This window comes from Apteryx mantelli, chromosome 2, assembly GCF_036417845.1.
Source record: "Apteryx mantelli isolate bAptMan1 chromosome 2, bAptMan1.hap1, whole genome shotgun sequence".
NCBI classification, from domain to species: domain Eukaryota; kingdom Metazoa; phylum Chordata; class Aves; order Apterygiformes; family Apterygidae; genus Apteryx; species Apteryx mantelli.
Window position 1 is genome coordinate 47,277,466 of NC_089979.1, and position 13,419 is coordinate 47,290,884.

The window sequence follows — 13,419 nt, forward strand, 5'->3', positions numbered from 1 at the left end:
TCACCTTCCTGTAGGTACTGGGTGGCTGCTGTTGGGTCCCCTCAAAGCTCTCTCTTCTCCAGGCTGAACAGGCCCAGCTCCTGAATCCTCTCCTCAGAGGGCAAGTGCTCCAGACCCACCAGCTTGGGGGTCTCTGCTGAACTTGCTCCAGTTTATCACTGTCTTTCCTGTCTCGGGGGGCCCAAAACTGGATGCAGTACTCTAGATATGGCTTAACAAGGTCCAAGTAAAAAAGGATGATGGCTTTTCTCAACTGTGTTCATAGAGTATGAGATACTGTTGGCCTTTGCTGCTGCCAGGGCACATGGCTCATGGTAACTTGCTGTCTACCAGGACCCTCAGGGCCTTTTCCACAGAGCCGCTCTCAGTCGGCATGAAATTCAAGAACTAAAAAATGCTCTGTCTAAGACAACAGTTAGTTTAGGTCCAGTCAGGCAAAGACTTGTATATATAGTTAAGTTTATACACTAAATAGCTCTATTTCATACATGGCTAAGTAATATCTAAAGTTTCAGTCTATTGAATATCAATAAAAATTTAATAAATATATATGTTGAACAGCTCTCTCTTATTGTGTAAAATAGCTTTTTTCTATAATACGTAAATTAGAGGTTTACTTAAAGTGGGAATTTTTGAACAATAAAAATTTCTGTTAATACATCTCAAACCTGCCCATTAATTCTAATAACATTGAAAAAAAATCCAAAATTGTCATAAAGGAAAGAAAAAGAACTAATATCACAAAAAAATCAAGATTAGGAAAATTTAAATCTGAACTGCAATTTATGTATAGAAATTTCTGAACTTAGACTATTTGAATAGAAATCTGAATGGAAGAATAAGGTGTAATAGAATCTTTTTCCTTTAAAGCTTAAAACAAAAATTGATTTTTTTTTTAATCTGAGAACACCTTTATTAGATGGATAATAGTAACAATGAAAAATTTACTAAACCTGCAGAAAAGTTTAGGGTCCATTTTGGAATCATTGTAGGTTCTGTCCCATTTAAAAAAGATTGATGAAACTTGTTACAACTACTGCTCCAAATAAATTGATTGCTGCTATACCTGGTCTCAGTTAAGAGGCAGCTATACACAACGGTGTGTGTATTGTCTGTTTTAAATGTAAAACCTATTGTAATCACAATATAAGATAAGAATGGAAGTGATGTTCCTTACTGAGAAAAACAAAGTAATCATCAGAAAGAAGTATTTCATTCTTCTAGCAGACAAAAGAAGTTATATGCAGGAGATGACTGCCAGAATACTTGGGGAAATAGCCTCTTTTAAGAGAGTTTCTAATAAATTAGAAGAGGTTCTTTTAATCTTGTCCTCCCGAAAGAGACAAAATAGAAGGATTTGGGGGAAAAAGATTAAACTAGACTTCATCTTCTAGAAGACTTTGAAAGGATGGTTGGCTATAGGAGGCCCTAGAGAGGAAGCAAAAAGACTGAAACCTTGACTACCAACTTACCAGGAAGCAGCAGCAAGTGAACTAAGGGAAAGATTGGCCTTCCAAATGTACCTTTACTGTATTAGGTTAAACATACTGTTTATAACGTCTTAAGAGATGTCTCTTGTAAGCATTTGTAGCTCTTGTCAGTTTTGAATGGTATGAATTAATACTTGAATTTGAATTTTTATTAGTTTATTTCTCTCCATGTCCTGTTTGACTCTTTCTGTATTCCTCTGCAGTACTCAGACTGATCAAATACCTAGATGTCATCTGTCTTTCTAACAGCACTCCTCTTTACATGACTCATTTCTTACTAAAACTGTTCTGTCCAGCATATAACGACTGCTGATCATGACTAACTCAAATATGTTTCAAAAATACCTTTTGATGCAAAAAGTATTAAAGTATCAATCAGTCAGGCTCTAATTGTGATTTATTAGCCTTTCCATAATTTCAGTGATTTAGGATTTTTACATTTTCTGTCACGAAACAACTACACAGAACTGTTCCTTGGAAGAAAATCTGCCCAGTTTGCTTCTTTATTCAGCAACCACTGATTTTAATGGCTTCTGCTGTCAGTAGATTCTCCAATTTCTTTGCAAGTAATACCAATATAAATTTCTAAGTCTCTGCATCACTCTGGGTTTCTGGATTATGTAAAGTATGTTTTTTAAGTACAGTTCCACATCAGTGGAATGTGGGAAGACCTTGTTGTTTACTTTGGTCTGAATGATGTGTAAATTCATAGCAGATTTCATTTTGATTTTTCAGATTGAAATTAATTTTAAAGTGGAAGTTATACTGAAGAGAAACATCTCTGTTGGTTTAGGCTATTTCAAAGTTTAGCCATCTAAAGGTTCTACAAAATATTGTTTCAAAGTGCTATTTGGCTGACCTAACCCTAAGGAATGACGTGAGACCCGTGTGGACTAGAGATCAATTTACAGCAAAGAATCTGATGTTTCTGTAGAAGTATTTAAACTTGTTAAATGTACTCAGAATGCTTCCATCTCTTAATACCTCTGAGCCAAGTTATAAACTTAGTGAAATAAATTTCTCCATAGTGCTTCAGAACCAATTCTTTCTTTTTCTGAAAATGTAAATGGAAATAGCAATGACACGCAAGGAGAAATTCACTTACCTAGCACAAGTGCTAAGTACACTGTGAGACACTTCAGACTATTGGAGATGACCAGAGCAGACTAACAGAAAAGGCCTCCAAGAGACCTGTGAGCTTCTGGAGTGGTTGCTGGAGCCCAAACTGTGCATCTGAAGAAGTCTCAAAAAGCACCAGGTGCTTGTTTGGGCAAGTGAATTGAGCTCTTGGTCTGTATTTACAGTAGGGGGCAGGTGGGCAGGTGAAAGAGAGAGCACGTGGCATTAGAGATGAGCAGATGTATTCAGTTCCCAATTCCTCTTAGAAATGGATGAACAAAAGCTAATGTTTTGAGGATTCAGACATTACTGGAGAAGTGTTTGCCTGTCATTCCATGGCCTAAGGGTACATCCTGTCTTTTTTATAACTTTATCTGGGTTCCACTTGTACCAGGTTTTTAGCTTGGCTTAAGGCATAGATTTCAGCCTTACGTTAGAGATGACACTGAGAGGAACGGTTGTATATTAGCTGCCAAAAGACATAGATTTGATCCAACTTGTCTCATTTATTATGTAAAAGATCTTAAAAGGAAATTTATTATCTAGCTATAACACAGTACTAATCTTTCAAAGATTAAAGATTTGATCTAATTCACACAGAAGACAGTGAAACGATGCCCACTGAGTTGAATAGGACTTGAGTAGACCCCAAGAATGATAAGAGTAAAACTAATAAGGTGCTGCCATAAAAAATACATTTTTCTTTGTTCATTCAGCTGCAGCTGTAGTTTAATTGTGACAGGCTTTTTCACAATGCTAATAAAGGAATGCCAACATATGGAAAGTTGGCTTTGAACTCTGATAAAAATTTTCTTGGTTAACTGAGAAGGAAAAATACCTTTTTACTAGTTTTTATGAAATTTCTGCTCTTTTTTATTAACTAAATTAACTGAATATTTATATGTACATATGTACACATAAATCTTTACCAAAAGGAAAAAAAAAATCTAAAATGTTCCAGGACCTCTCTTTTGCCTATGTTGCTGTTCACTCGGGCTAACCCCTGAAAACATTACTAGAATTTTCTATGGAACATTTCATAATTCTTTAGTCAGAGTGGAGTATATGTGTTAATCTTATGGTATTCTGGAAGAAAGTGACAGAGGGTGATAGACACTCCCTGGTCAAATATTCTGGCTGTCAAAAAAAAGCATTCCTTGAGATGACTCCCCTCCCCCAGTAAAAATCTTGTCTATAAATGCTGCTTAATTTTGTTGCAATTCACAACATACAAGGTAGTTAGAGAAGAACTGTTAAACATTCTTTTTCTTTTTTTTAAGAAATGTAAGATGTTATATAAGTCTCAACTCGGATCTCTCACTTGACAAATCCCAGTCTTATCTATTGTTGAAGCTACTTTTCAGGTTGACAGACTTAATTTTAATTTATCCATTCTTTGAAATGTGCACTGCTTCAGCCAGAAGCTATGAATTGATTCAAAAATTCATTATCCTCTGTGTTTTACTGCTAATTCATACATACTCATGTATTTATTATCAACATATCCTGTTCTCCTTCTGTAGCTGGTTTAGAAAACAACTTACAGTGTTTAACAATTTCTGCTATCACTGGAAATCAAAAAAGGTTTCAAAGTAATATTTAAAGTTTAACAATAAAAGCTTCATCCTCTCAAAATCTGAAATGATGAAAAAAAATAGAGGTAAGAAAAACACCTATGACTGATACAGTACTATTAATGATATACTTCAGTGCTCCATAAGGGTGCCATATACATTCCTGTTATGCACTGAAAAATAACATGTATCTCAAATTCATCAAACCTGTGTTCTAACAGAAAGATTTATTAGTTGATTCAATAATATTAAGGCAAAATTAACTGAGTTTGTTCATGGTCCTATACAATCTTAAGTCAAATGAAACCTTGTCATTGACATTTATTGAAGCCGTTTTGCTTACTTGCTGAATAGCTACACTATGTAGAGTTAGATTTGCTAATATTTTGGTATTGTTAATCTCACAAAAACTTGGTCACTCTCAGGTTTTTTTTACTGGTAAGAAAATGAATCTTCAGTTTCCTACTGACCTTAGTATCTCAAAATTACCTGGAAGGAATCTCATCCTTAACTTCCAAATGGGGATCTATAAGTACTATTATTTTTCAGCTATTTCATGTGGCTACCAATTTTGCTCAAGAGATGCCAGCTGAAATCTACTGGAAACCTTTTCACTGGCAAGGCATTTATGGAGTCTTTGACCTGATTCTTTCCTCCTCACTTGAGACACATAACTTGAGGCACACTAACTAAGGTATCTAGGACAAAGAACTAAATGTTCTGAGATCCTTTAAAATATGACTTTTTGTAAATTTTTAATATTTAAAATTTCTCCATAAGTTCATTGGTTACATTAGCTTGATAATAGCTCAAAATGTTCAAACCATAAAGATTAGAAAATACCATTCATATTATTTGTTTTACTTAGCATTATTAGCTTATGCAGTTTCAATGAAGAAAGCTGTTGAAAGATTTCTCTCTCTTGAATCAACTGCATTTGAATTAGATTTGGAATGATTTAAAGTAATTTGATGCTATGAAAAGACACAGTAGGTGTAAGACAGAACTAAACTAGATGAAATTTTGATGATTGATAGGAAAACTCTAGTATCTTGCTGTTACATTCCATTCTCTCCAAATCAAATGCTTGCATTTTAAGTGTGTCTAATGATACCTTTCATACTATAACATTGCAGAAAGCATGCTTTCTCACAAAAGCTGTTGTTTCTAACCTCTTATTTTTTTTTAACCACTGTTGGATTTATTTATTTTCACACAAGAACAATCTCCAGCTAAGGAGAAAGTTGATATGCCGTAATAAAGAGAAAAGTTTTCAGATAAAATTAGATCTTGGTTACCATGCACTGTGTTCTTATGTTCTGCCACAAATTCACTGTGCAAGGTGTAAGAAGATGACTAGGATGCTTTGAATCTAGTTCTCCTTCCTTATACAGAAAAAAGTAAGGCCTGGTTGAAAATTCAAATAATTTAGTTGTATAAACATCTATGACAAAAGGATAAAATAATGAAGATCAAAACACGTCTGGCATAAACTAATCCTTGCTTCTCTTTAAGCACAACATTCAGGCTGACAGTAATGCTTTGATCGTCATTTTTTTGACCATGGTAGCCGAAGAAACTAGATTATATTAGTGTTGGGGAAGGAACACATTCATCATTCTCTCATGTGTAGGTGTTGAAGCTTCCTTAGAACCAGATTTGCATAATTATACATATCATGGTTATAGAGATGTCTTTTATTAGATGGAATGATACAATTGCAGGGGAAGGGAGAAAAGACGACAAGCTTTCAGGCATACAAAAGCTTATTCAGATTTTACAGGGCTTTGGCTTATCCTGGACACTTGAAGAACACTTCTAAGGGCCATGTGAGGTTTCTCAATAGTGTTCAGCAGGGTTTTTCATGCTATCTCTCATAATTTTGCAAGGGCAGAGTTTGAGCAGTGTGGGAACTTGCATCCTGAAGTTCAGTAACTCTAGAAGAAGAGACTGTGATATTGGCAAAAAAAGTAAAGAATGTAAGATGAAGGATAAGGGTACTAACAATACAAATACAAAATAAGGTCAGTTTCTCACCAATGAGAAAGATATATGTAGATTTTTTATTTTTAGCATTTAATAAATCTATGCAGTAGAAATATCAAAGCATACATGTACATGATCTTCTTAGTGTTTAGACACTGCTTAGTGTCTAAACATGAAAATAGGACAATAAGTTTTAAAAATTCTTCTTTCTTTTGGTAAGCACTGCAAAACTTAGAAAAAAAACCCAGACATACCACTCTAACTTTAAAAATATTTAGTTTTATTTTTAGTATTCTTGTCCTTCATGATTTAAGGGTCTGGCAGGACAGTCAAAACTCATGCTCAGAGCTCACAGGTCTGTTTCTTTCTTAGCTTTTTTTACTTGACAGAATATAGTATATTGGGAAAATGCAAATCTGTAACACACTAACATATGGTCAGTATTTGCAGCGATATGTTCAAACCACACGTATATAATTTCCATATGCTTTTAGAAAACAAGTCCTGACATGTTCATGTCAATTTGCAATTATGTATAAAAACAGAAGTTTTTTCCAGGTTGCTTTAATATTCTTTTAAACACAGTTATGTACAGAAGAATTTAGAAAAGGTATTATAAATTAGTCAGTCACAGTAGCTACATTATTGACAAAAGTTGAACAAATAAACTATTCTTATAATTATACATGTCCATTTACAGAGCTTATTAAATGTATATTCTTTGGTAAACTTTTTCAAGCTTTCTCCAATTAGTTGTGTAAAATGTATTTTTTCTTTTGTAATGGATGTTATTGAGTTGTTAAGTAATCCATTTACCAAAGCTATTTTGGTTATAAATATATTACATCGTTTGATCAGTTTGGTTGCAATGGCTAGGGCTAGAATATGAATCCGAGACTTATTTTCCAGTAATAGCATACACCAAATAGTTTTCTTCACTGAGAGCTGAAATTTTGAACTTTTCTCTTTTGTTCTCTGTTTTGGGTACCCCATTTGATACATTTTAAACATAGAAATGATTTTCAGGAAATGTTATTGGTTTCTGATTAGAAAGTTGCCTTCTAAGTCCCAGTGGTGTAACTTGGAGCAGAGTCTAGCTGAAAACCCTACAAAACAAAATGCATTGTTAAGAGTTCATTTTATAAAATCTCCAGGTTAGCGTCCTCTCTGTAAATTAGCGCTCTTCCAGCCAAAAGTGCCACACGAATTTAGTAGATAGTTAAACTTTTAATTGCTCATATCTTTTAGATCATACAGAAAATATAATTGAAAAAATAGCTTTCAGTGTTACCCTGTTTTCAAAATCTTTTTTTTTTTTTTTTCTCTCCAAAGGCTCCAAAACATGTTTGGGATTTCTTCCTTTCCAAAAACAGTAGTGGATTCTGTGTTCTCTGCTGACAGACTGGGATGGATTTGGTAGAGGAAACTGGCTACTGAGTGTAAAAATGCAAGACCAAGAACATGTGTGTAGCCAGTACCAGGCGTCTTTTAAAAGGTACTGATTTTCAGAGAGTGCTGATTGATAGAGACTGAAATATGTTATAATTTTGTTTTCAGTATTTTGTCAGATTTGCAGGAATTCTACATCTTTTAAAGTAAAAAGGGACAGAGGGTGGGGATGGCTCTTGAACTGATTATGATTCTTTTAAGGATCTTATTCTTGTTTAAAAATGACATATAGAAGTAGATTGATGCCTTCCTGTTCAGACTGGGTCAAGTTTCAAAAGTCTTCCATTGTTAGGTTACGTACTGTCCGTGTTCTGCTGCACTTTGAATGGTAGTAGGCTGTTCATGCAGCATATCCATTTGCTTAATCTCTCTCTTTCCTAGTTTTTAAGCCAATAATGAAATCTACATGCTCATAAAGATATTAGTGGAGAGATCAGTGTATTTAGCAATACCAATATTTTTTTCTGCAGTACTGGTACATTCACACTTGTTGTTCCTCAGCAAACCAGTAAACTGTACAAGACCATAAAGCAAAGACAATTTCAGCCTTGGAGGTACAAAGCATTTTCTGACAGAATTTGGTGTAAATATGCTTTTTCTGACAGTAAGTATTTACAAAAATGTTCATAATAACATTAACATTGCTATAAGTCACTGAATTAAAAATTATAATGAAGGAATTAAAAATGAATACACTACTGAAAAAATTTGAGTAAGATGAAGTAAGTTTTCCAAGTGGAATTTATTTCCACCAAACATGGAGAAATGCATCTTGTGTAAAAGCTACCTTTGTTTTATAGTTTCTTTTAATTTGATTTCATTACAGAAGTAAATAATTTTAAAAATAAGCAAAGAATTACAAAAAATCTTTTATGTTTTATGAAGTTTTATGTCTAAATGCAATATATGGGTCCAATTCAATTTTTAGCCTCTTTTTATTGTATTTAGAAGGATATGGTTGATGAAGAAATAGTATCACATATTTTGAATATTGTATATACTGATCTGCCAGAACTGGTGCATGTGGCTCAATCTATTGGGTACAATATCTAGAGATATCAAATGGTCTATGCCTGGCAGTTATGTATAACAAATCAATTGCCCTGCAGTTGATTATGTATGGTCTTGATACATTCTGCTCAATAATTAGGACTAGAGGAGATGATTGTTCCACCCTGAAAAAGACAATAAAGTATAAATTTTATAATGCGTGTGATTTATAGTAGGTAACACCTACTACACTTTTTTTCCTTGAAGGGTATGAGAAAAATGAGTTAAATTAATGTTGTAAAGAAGGTTAATTAGGTTAACTATTGTTAATTTTAAGATCACTGTACTTAAAAAATTGCCTTTTTAATGTGATCACATGTTTTTCTATATCAACAACCTTTCATTTTTACTTAACTGTAGGCGTGCATAAATTGGGGCTTGTGTCCTTCCAGCTTGCTGATAGCAGACATATTTTCATTCTTAGTCCAAAATATCAATATAGTAATGATTAACAGTAAGAATTTGCAAATCAGTGCTAACCATATGACAGATGACAAATATCCTAAAATAAACTCTTTGATGATAAAGAAGGTTCACGAATATTCATGTGAATCATTCCTGAAAAGGAAGTCAAGATCTAGCTGCCAAGCTATGCCATGTTCCTTTTTTGTGCTCTTTTTGCTCTGCCTCACCAGAAGAGTGAATAAGTTGTTTGATTTGTCACCAACCTGCATTTACTGAATTTGTATAGGATTTGGAATTGAGCATCATCGATCAGCATCTACAAGTTGACAACCATAAATCTGTAATCTGCACACTGGACAAAAAGGCAAAAATACACCTGAGGAATTTCATATAAGGATACTTTTGTTTTCATCCAAGCAATAATGTTAACCAATCGTAACATGTAGGTACTAGAAGTCAACAGAGAGTTCTTGATAGTCAACCATCAAAACTTTTAAAAAAATTACAAAACTTTTTTCAAGAATTTGTTTATATGATGAACAGTGTTGACTATATTGCAATAGCTTGTTTTGAAAATAGAAGCTAAGTAAAAAATTATAAGAATGTAGATTAAAATGTAATGTTATGAATAACTGAAACCTTTGAATTTTACTTTTGGAGGAGATATCATTTTAGCAGAGAATATCTCAACGTTTGGGTTTTATTAGAAGCATGAAAATATTTGAAAAATGGAATTTCTGTCCTCTGAAGCAGTGGATACTAAAGCAAGTGGTACTATGATATCAAGCTTTGAGAGAAGAAATACAGGGGTATGAATTAATAACTAAGCACATATAAAAATGAGATTAGTTGCTGAAATACTGTTCTTGTCAGGTTTACCATATGTTTTAAGGAAACTGCTAGTAACACCTATGATCAGTAAGCTAAAAATGGGAGAATAAATCTAACAACTAAGGTAGCAGATGGTCCATGATCAGGAAAAAGTTATTCATTACAAAATATGCCCAGAATTATTTCACTGCTATTGCCTAGCTGAAAGCCTGATGAAAATTCAGCAAAAAAATTTAGTATATGTGAATCAATAACTGAAAAGCTACAAACTTAGCCAAAAATTATAAATTTAAAAATGCATTGGTGAAAATTGGCAGACTTTATGAAACTCTTTTATTATGCCAGTTAATAAAGTGGAATGTTAATACAACTAATGAGCTGTAAAAGAGGTCTAGTTCAATGTACAGGAAATCATGATGAATTTAATAGTGAAAATAAATTGCTGGACAACTGTAGGTCACCAATCATTTTTAATGTATTTATTGTCATTGCCAATAGCAAATCTAATATGAAATGTACAGGAAAACAACATTTGTAATACTGTGTTTTTGTTAACTTCTAGCGAAGTTAGCCAGCAGAGATTAACTCTCATTTGAAAATGTCAGCAGTCTGCCATTCCTTACAGCAATGTTTCAGAATGCTATCACATATTCCATGTATTGCAATTGGACTTTATTTTATTTCAATGTGTGAATAATCTTAGTTATGACAGCACAGAAATGGGCAAATTTTTTCTCCTTCTTTTGGAAGTGATAGGGGTAATTTGACCCAAAGCATGTTGCCATACAAAAGTAAATGAATGAGTAATTAAATGTTGTCATGAAAACAAAGAAAGGACAACACAGTTCATACACTTCCCAGATCTTAAACTCTAGCATTTAAGTATTCCTTTTCAGCACAGGCCTGGGGTGTGGCAGGAGAGATGAAGCTGTAGTATCTTGCATTCAGAGATTAGAAAAAAATGTGATCTTCCCCAACAGATATATTTGATGTACAGGTGTAATATTTTATAATATCCTTTCCCATTTTGAACTGAATTTCTTCAGTCTGCACACATACACAGGTCTACATATCCCAGGAGGGCTAAATAGTCCCTAGAAAGCAGATTTGAGAAATCTGTCCTGTGTATTAAGTGACTGGAATCTAAGTTATATAAATGCCACTTCCCTTCACATATTGTTTTTTGAGTCCCCTCAACCCCCTTTAAAAAAAAATATATATATATATATATATGTGTGTGTATATGAATGAGTGTAAGGATACGTGGAATGTGAGAGCATCTGCTTTGTTAAGGTTTGACCAAGAACTGTTTCAGTGCAAAAGGGAAATAAGTAAAGACAGAAGCAATAAACAAAACACAAATAGACACAAACCAGACAGACAAAGGATAACAGAGACAATGACAAAGACCAAAAGTCACTAATCAGTAAATGATGGGCCATTATGAAACTACAAGTATAGTTTTAGAGAGGGCCAATGTTGACTTTGTAACTGATAAGAAAGGGGAAACAAGATGAACACGAGGATTTTGGATATTTGAGGGGGACCTGTGGGACTATGTAAAATTTATTAAGGAATGGTTGGGAGAAGGGAGTTAGGGAGGACCAAGAAGGGAGGAATGAGAGGAGGAGGGTAAAAAGGGCCGACTGTATGTGAGGAGCTGCCGGCCAGTATGTCCATCTGACTGAGCCCTGTGCCTTATCACCACAGTCCATCCTATCTTCTTATCAAATCCTTTCTTTGCTATCGTTCTATGTAATCTCACTCTCTACGCCGTGTGCAAGTGTTGTAAAAAGTAGGTGCCTGCAGCTGGAGAGACAAGAGTGAGTGAATATGGTGCCAGAGGTCAGTCAACGGTGGTGATGGTGGCCCCTGTGTCTGTGCTTCCAGCAGGTAGAAGGACGACACTCAGCACTGGCTGCTGGAGCAGCTGAAGACCTCAGTGTTGGTTACCGGAGCAGGATTGGTGGCCACTGAGCCTGCGTGTCCTGTGGGCAGCTCCTGGGGGCTTGGGGTGAGTGGAATGAGGGATCTTCTGGCCCCAGAGCCCGTCGGAGGTGGTGTCCTGATAACAACCCTTCACCATAAGCAAGGAATACAGAAATATATATGACCAGACTCCTGATGTTGAGCAATGACCAGAGGAAATATTAATAGTCATAGAATTTGTTAATTAACAGCTAAATAAGGATGATGATTGCTTAAGTAATAAAAGCAGTGGTTCACAGAGAATTGTTAATGTAATTAGCTCACAGTCAGTGGGAAAACTGCCACTAATTTCAGTGGTAGCTGGTTTTATCTGTGGCCGTAAGAACCTCGAAATGCAAAAAAAAAGATCAAAAGAGAATCCTTTGCCTAGTTATGTAAATATTTGATATATATTAAGCAGGAGATTGAGGCAGGATTGAGAAATAATTCAATAAAAAAAAATTTTGGAAGAAAATATCCCTCTATTCCTCCATTAGGCCTACATATAAATGCAGATGCAATGAAGCACTCTGAAATAGGAGAAGAGAACCTAAAGCTTCACAGACCTATTAACCCTTTACCTTCCTTTATTTATCTTGAATTCAACCTTCTGTTGTCAGGGTATTTCCTTTTATGGTTTATCTCCAAAGAGATGCTTAGAAAAATTAATCCAAATCAATTAACAAGTTTTATTTACACAGGACTAGTTAAACACTATTAGCTCCCTGTGTAGACATTCAAAATCAGAGCTGAAGTAAATTAAAAGGGTCCTAATTCACCTGGAAATGAAGTGAGTTAAACTGAATAAAAGACACTCCTTAGGAAGAAAAGAGTCTCCATAAATGTTTAATGCAATTTAATTAATCCATTTAAAATGTATAATTTTGGTTATTTTGAATGAGCTTTCTTGATTATGTCCTTATAGACTGAAACAGTGAGGGCTAATATGCATGGATCATTTATTAGAATAGTTTATGAACTTCAATGTGTTTCCTTCCATCTAGAAATGGAATTATATCACAGGTTTCCTAATTAAAAGCAATACTTCAAAAGATTCATTATAATGATTAGGGTGATAATAAGTGGTGCCAGGATCTCTCTGTTCATAGAAACAGTTAAATTATGTATTCTGAAGGACAGAAATAAAAATAAAATGTGTAGAAGAAAAATATCAGGTGGGGTGAAATAATAAAATTTTGAAAATTTTTGTTTTCTTCTTTTTTTATTTTCCTCCTAAGATTCCTTCACAGTGACTTTTAGCAGGTAGATTTCACTTGTCTATTCTGTGATGTGGAAATGCATCTAGATGCATTTTAAACTGCTTAAACATTATTTAATAACTTATCCAAATGAAATCCCATATGTATGTTCTATCCAAAAAGAAAAAAAAAAACTCAAAATAGCCTATCAAGTATATTTCAAGACCATGAAATAGTACACAATATTTTCAGAAATGTCATCTTTCTACTGAGAGCCTAAATTGATGTTAGACATGCATATTGTTTAGCATGAGTTCTGATTTTGCATAAGTTGTTTGTGTTGAATAT